General features: G+C 44.4%; 1 protein-coding gene across 3 annotated transcripts in view; it reads right to left on the bottom strand.

Annotated features, from left to right (window-relative positions):
* LOC143275985 (mechanosensory protein 2-like) overlaps positions 1-7,500 on the bottom strand; it is a 64,037-nt gene that overhangs the window by 33,422 nt on the left and 23,115 nt on the right. Inside the window, exon 1 of one of the 3 annotated variants that reach the window (XM_076580349.1) lies at positions 7,159-7,230. The exons of the other annotated variants lie outside the window; for them this stretch is intronic. The gene's annotated coding sequence lies outside the window, so the exon portion shown is untranslated. Of the gene's footprint in view, positions 1-7,158; positions 7,231-7,500 lie in introns of those variants that run through there. 3 annotated transcript variants of the gene reach the window in all.

Genomic DNA, 7,500 nt, shown 5'->3' with positions numbered 1-7,500 from the left:
CATCTTTTTTTTTTTACGGTCGGATTCAACGTCGACACACACACACACACTAGAAAAATGACAGTTGGGAGGTTGGGGGAAGTGGGGGGGGAGGGGAAGCAGGGATGGAGAAAGGGGTGGGGGTGAGGGGGTGGGGAGCGTGGAGGGGGATCGGGGGGGGGGGGGGGGGGGGGAACCGGACACACTGTCAGCACCAGAACGGGAACACATCCAAAAAAAGCAGCGAAAATGTGGTGGTTTTTTTTTTCTTCTTTCTTTTCTTATTTCTTCTTCTTCTTTTTATATGTTTGGTGTCAGTGATTACGAACTCCAATCACATGGGCTGCGCGTTCGAAGTTCTACCGACAGGGATATAAGCAGGGCCTCCATCAACAGCAGCCGGGGGGGGGGGCAGTGAGTTGGAAGAGGAGGAGGAATGAGGAGGGGGGCAGAACGGGGGTGGGGGTGGGACCTACCTAACACATGGACACCACCAGAATGAGAACATGTAATTAATATGCCAGTGGGCAGGAGGGTGGAGAGGGAGGGGGGGGGGGGATTGTCTGACAAACTGACACGATCAGAATGAGTACACACATTAAGATGGGCAGCGAAAATGCCAGCTTTTTATTTATTTATTTTTTTTTATGTTTGGTGTCAGTGATTACGAACTCCAATCACATGGGCTGCGCGTTCGAAGCTCTACCGACAGGGATATAAGCAGGGCCTCCATCAGCATCAGCCAGCTTTGAGACGTGATGTCTGCTGTTCAGTGCACACAGAACAGATCCAATCATATCGCGTTGTTTATGGCCCCGGTCAGAGAACTTGTCCATTGCTGTGCTCCTTGTTCACAGCACGTAAATGGCGGTCAGGCCGTTTAATTCATTTCCGGTATTTTGTTTGCTTGTTTGTTTTTTTTTCTCACGTGTTTACATGCAACGTGAGTGTGTGTGTGCGTGTGTGTGCGCGCGCGCGCGCGTGTGTGTGTGTGTGTGTGTGTGTGTGTTGTGCGTGTGTGTGTGTGTGTGTTGTTGTTGTTGTTGTGTAGCATAACCATGGAGAAGGACATGGGTAGTAACATATTATATGCTTTCTTGGGGAATCGATCATTGCTTAATTTTAGTAGACGTAACCAAAACTTAATACATTTAACATAAGTTATCACATAGAGTGGAAACCTACCAGTTTCACCATAAACCAAATGTCTAGGAGCTTTTGAATGTACGCCTAAAAACTTTTTTTTAAAGCGAAAACATGTACACCTTCGATTAATTCAAGATTTTTTGTAACTCCCCATATTTCAGCTCCATATGTCAACACAGGTTGTATCTGACAGTCAAACATTTTAAAAAAGATACCAGGGGAATGTTCTCCAATCGCCCAAAGTGTTCTTATGATAGCAACGACTCCTTTTCTGGGACGACTTGCAAGATCTTCTAATGTTGCTGTATAACTAAGGCGGGTTGACAAAAAGATACCTAAGTACTTATATACATTCACAATTTTCAAAAGTTCATTTCCATAGAACCATCTCTCGTTCGCACCAAGGAAAGTAGCCACCATTTCTAAACACCACCACATTACATTTTTTCTAAATTGACAATTAAATCAAGTCGCTTTGCTGTGTCATACAATATATTCAGCTGAGTTTGAAGACCTACTGGGGTATCAGATAGCAGAGCTACATCATCAGCAAAAAGTAAGATCAAGAGCTGGACAAAATCAGGAGAAAGCTGGATGCCATCCATGCCACCCGCAAGCACATCAGAGGTCAATTCGTTAATAAATAAAGAAAAAAGTAATGGAGAACATTTTGTTTTAACTATTTCGTACATACTTTTCAGAGCCTGCAGTATTTTACCATGTAAGCCATTCTTTTTTTTTTTTTTTAAATTACCCATAATTTACTCCTGGAAACACTATCAAAAGCTTTTTTTAAATCAATAAACGCGACATATTATTTTCTGTGTCTAAGTAACTGCTTTTGTACCATGGCATGCAATGTGAACACGTGGTCAGTTGTACTGTGTTCTGCTCTAAAACCCGCCTGAGAGAGCAAAGAGAGAGAGAGAGAGAGAGAGAGGTGGGCGGAAGGTAGAGAGACAGGTAGAGACAGAGAGAGGCAGAGAGCGAAGAGAGAGAGGCACACATGCACACGTCCCCCCCACCCCACCCCAAGCACACACTACACACACACCACAGACACTACACACACACACACACACAGAAGGAAGTGATCAATACCTGGGCCGCCAATAACGAAGGAGGCTTCAGTGGGGAACGAGCCCTGAAGCAGGCGACAGCTGTCACGGTAATAATAAGTGTTTGTGATCTACCTGAACACCGGGTTGTGACTGGCTCCTGGCCACCTGACTCACCATCTCCCAATACCATCAGCACCTTGCAGACAGAGGGGCTTACGACAGTGCTGGATCATGCATCATGTATGAGAGAGAAAAGTCAACCGAGTCTGACAACGACCATCAGAACAGAACACGAGGCAGTTAACTGCTGCCCCGACCATCTGGGCCTAGAACTGGATTATTGTGGAGAGTGTCTTGCCCCAACTTACATGTATACCCCCACTCTCTCGGCCAAGAGGGTTTTAGGACAGTCGGCGTTGGGGATGGTTCCTCCAAGGACAGCTAGCCCCCCACCCACACCCACCACCCCCCTCCCCCCTAGGCTGCAGCACTAAGAGCCAGCGCAGTCTTGCCTCCTAGTTCGAGAGCCATTGTCCTTCACTAAAAAAAAGAAAAGAAAAAAAAAGACTTCCCACTGCAATGGAGAAACCACTGATCATACATATTGGATGATGTTGGATGTTGAGCAAGTGCTATGATATACATAAGTATCCATGGGTATTTCGATTATTAGCTCTGAAGGTACAGTTAAAAAAAAAGAAAAAAAAAGAAAGATTTATTTACCCCAATCAATTTAATTCTTAAAATTTAATGAGTAATCAATCTTAACTTAAAACCCAATTGGTGTGTGTGTGTGTGTGTGTGTGTGTGTGTGTGTGTGTGTGTTATACTCTGTACTCATTTAAAATGTTAATAAACAGTTTAGTGCTACTCATACGTCTGTGTTTAAATCATAATATGAACACATGCCAATTCTCTTTCTACTGACATGTGTAAGGTTGTGATTGTTGTTTGTGACGTTTACGTTTACCTAGCCTTTGAACATTTTCTGTCTTTTCTGTCATGATTATGATTCTCGTGCACTACACATGATTTTTTTTTCCTTATTGGAAATAACAAAGCGTTCTGTCAAAACTCTGCAGCAGGTGTCCATTACAAATACGGACCAAGAGAGCTCTATAGTGATGGTGTTACCGTCTCTCAACCTCCGTCTTGCCCGTCCTGACATTACACCATTTTTTTTTGGACAGAGCTGAAATAATCCTTGATTGACCACATTAAGTCCGAGTGGAGGGCTTAACCGGTGTGGGTTTACTTGAACTTTTTTTTTTGTGTTTTTGTTTTATGGGTTTTTTAGGTGCGCTTAGAGTTGATTTCATCAAGATTTTGCGCATTATAAATATTATTATCATTGTTATTTTTATTTATCTGTTAAATTTTATTGACTTACTTTATTTTATTTATCTATTTATTTATTTTTTCTCAAGGCCTGACTAAGCGCGTTGGGTTACGCTGCTGGTCAGGCATGCATCTGCTTGGCAGATGTGGTGTAGCGTATATGGATTTGGCCGAACGCAGTGACGCCTCCTTGAGCTACTGATACTGATACTGATACTTGGAACTGCTGATATACGGACGATATCATGACTGGACACGCTTAATAATCATGCTTTCAATCTTTCAGAGGCTAGTTATATCTTTGGTCTTCCCCCCGTGGGAATGCCGGGAGATCGCAGTGTGGCAGAATGGTTAACCCTTTCACCGCCAGTCAATTTAGAGTACGGGAGATCGCAGTGTGGCAGAATGGTTAACCCTTTCACCGCCAGTCAATTTAGAGTACGGGAGATCGCAGTGTGGCAGAATGGTTAACCCTTTCACCGCCAGTCAATTTAGAGTACGCGAGATTGCAGTGTGGCACAAAGGTTAACCTTTCACCGCCAGTCAATTTAGAGTATGGGAGATCGCAGTGTGGCAGAATGGTTAACCCTTTCACCGCCAGTCAATTTAGAGTACAGAATTCCCTTGTGGTATAAACACAGAAAAGACAATGGCTAAGAACAGCTGGGGATTCCCCCCCCCCCCCCCCCCCCCCCCCTGCGATGTATAGAAAATATGGCCTATCCTACCACCGAACATTAAAAGAGCAGTAGGTTCGTGGATAACAGACCAATGAATGGTCACCTTTCAGTGACATGGGTCCTCTACCACGCCTGTGCATAAATGCGAGCTTTGGCGGTGAAAGGGTTAAAACACTCATCTGCCAATAATACAGAGAGTCCGGGAAGGTCTAGGGTTCGAATCCCGCTCTCCCCCTTTTCTCCCACGTTTGACTGGATATATCAAACTGAGCGTCTGGTCGTGCGGATGCGACGATAAACCGAGGTCCCGTGTGCAGCACGCCCTTGGCGCACTGGAAAAAGAACCCATGGCAAAAAAAAGTGTTGTCCTCTGACAAATTCTATGGAAGAAATCTACTCTGATAGCCTGTACATAAATATAAATATATACATATACATTTATCTGTTGCATGCAGCACGCCTCGCTATCTCCTATCAGGACCAATCAATTAACAACATATTGACGGTGTAGTGGTCTTCACTGAGTCAGCATCTTGGAACATGTTCTGTCCTGTTTGAAATCCCGTTGTGGCAGATGGCACAGACTATACACACCGCACTGATGTCACAGGGGAGATGACACAGACTGTGCACACATCAGTAATATCATGTGGCAGATGACACATACTATACACACCGCACTGATGTCAGGGGAGATGACACAGACTGTGCACACATCAGTAATATCATGTGGCAGATGACACATACTATACACACCGCAATAATGTCACAGGGGATGACACAGACTATGCACACATCAGCAATATCATGTGGCACATGACACATACTATACACACCGCAGTAATGTCACAGGGGAGATGACACAGACTATGCACACATCAGCAATATCATGTGGCACATGACACATACTATACACACCGCACTGATGTCATAGGGGAGATGACACAGACTGTGCACACATCAGTAATATCGTGTGGCAGATGACACATACTATACACACAGCATTGATGTCATAGGGGAGATGACACAGACTGTGCACACATCAGTAATATCATGTGGCAGATGACACATACTATACACACCACATTGATGTCATAGGGGAGATGACACAGACTGTGCAAACATCAGTAATATCATGTGGCACATGACACATACTATACACACCGCAGTAATGTCACAGGGGAGATGACACAGACTATACACACACCAGTAATATCATGTAGCAGATGAAACATACTATACACACCACACTGATGACACAGACTGGACAAACAACAGTAATTTCTGTCTGGCTCAGACAGACTGTATACACAGCAGTAACCTCACGTTGCAGACACACATTACAAACACAGCAGTATTCACACGTGCAACATTGCTTACTGTTTCTTACATTATTGTACATCGCCAATTTTCCTTACCTGACTGGGCTGACAATGAAACATTGTTTAACTCTCTCCATACGAACGGCGAAAGAGACGACGCTAACAGCGTTTCGCCCCAATTACCATCATCAAAATATTGGAAGCGGAAGGCTCTTATACTGAAGAGGTGAATGTTGACAAAGAATACCACAGTTCTAACGACGGAAGCTAAAGGTTGGGTCATTCAGACACCCACTGGACATCCGAGGGGTCTGTGTAGAGGAGAAGAGAGGACTGGCCGTACTGAGTGAGTTAACGGACTCGCCTTACTGTGCTGTCTATGACACAATGCACAGTGCTGACAGCACTTGCCTTTCTGCGTTGTATGTTAACAACACTGAACTGAACACAGCTTACTGTCCTTACCTCACTGTGCGATGACACACTGTGCATTACCTACACATCCGACAGTGGAAACACCAGACGCGGATTGTTCCCTACCCTCTCCAGTTGTCCACATCACCGAACCTACTTCCTTCAGCCCCCCTCTTGGAAAAAACAACAATGCTCCCTGCACACCCCCAACACTGACAACAGCGGACCAGACGAGCCCAAATAAATAAATAAATAGATAAATAAATAAATGTAGTTGTGGTGGAACATAGGTTGTCTGCTACGTGATACGTAGCAGACAACCTATGTTCCACCACAACTACATTTATTTATTTATCTATTTATTTATTTTATTTTCATTTTTTTATAATTATGTTATTTATTTATTTATTTATTTATTCTATTTTAATTTATTTAATTTTTTAATTTTTAATTTTATTTTTTTTCCTCTCTCAAGGCCTGACAAAGCGCGTTGGGTTACGCTGCTGGTCAGGCATCTGCTTGGCAGATGTGGTGTAGCGTATATGGATTTGTCCGAACTCAGTGACGCCTCCTTGAGCTACTGAACTGAACTGAACTGTACCGTCCTTACCACGCCGTGGTAACTATGACACACCGTCCCCACTGTATTCTGCTGACTGTGACACAGTGTAGTACACTGGTTTACCATCCGTACTCAACTGAGTTTTCAACACACACTTGCACACTGCTTTATGAATATTATTGTTGTCCCTTACCACACGCTGTAGTAGTTTACATTTGGGCCAAAGCAAAGTGAGAGCTGTATTATCAATGGTTTCTCCAGTCAGTGGGAAACCATTTACAGCTTAGTCTTTTGTGAAGGACTATGACTCAAACTAGGAGGCAAAATTGCACTGGCTCTTAGTGCTGCAGCCTTGTGGGCTAGTTGGCCTTTGGGAACCATCCCAACGCCGACTGTCCTAAAACCCTCTTGGCCGAGAGAGTGGGGAATGTAACTTGGGCAAGACACTCTCCACTATAATCAAATTCAAGCCCAAATAGTCGGAACAGCAGTTGCCTCCTCTGCTGTTCTGGTTCGGACACGACTGACTATCACACACACACACACATATATATATATATATATATATATATATATATATATATATATATATATATATATATACACCACAGGCTGTGTTAACTACCTTCACACTCTACACCAATTCCAATCCTCACCTTGTCACGGATCACATCCCTATCGCTCTGAGGGGCGGTGGGCAGGCAGACAGCTGTGGCTGATGGATCTGGATCGCGTGTCCCTCTCTCTCTCTCTCTTATATAAAGTCCTCGTCTTCAATACGATGCATGGGGGAAGGTGGGGGAAGAGGTGGAGTGGGGGATGGGATGGGTGGATGGGTGTGTGTGTGTGTGGGGGGGGGGGGGGGGGGGGGTCGGGGTGGAGGGACGCAATCTTCCTCCCTGCACGCGCTGCCCTGTGCACGTGACGTGAGAGGCTTCTGCACCTCTCTTATACAGTCCGCGTTTTTCTGTATGATGCATGGGGGAATTAATAATAAT

Source organism: Babylonia areolata, chromosome 31, assembly GCF_041734735.1.
Source record: "Babylonia areolata isolate BAREFJ2019XMU chromosome 31, ASM4173473v1, whole genome shotgun sequence".
Classification (NCBI taxonomy): Eukaryota; Metazoa; Mollusca; class Gastropoda; order Neogastropoda; family Buccinidae; genus Babylonia; species Babylonia areolata.
The sequence above is the reverse complement of the archived record's forward strand: the minus strand, read 5'-3'. Positions and strand labels throughout refer to the sequence as shown.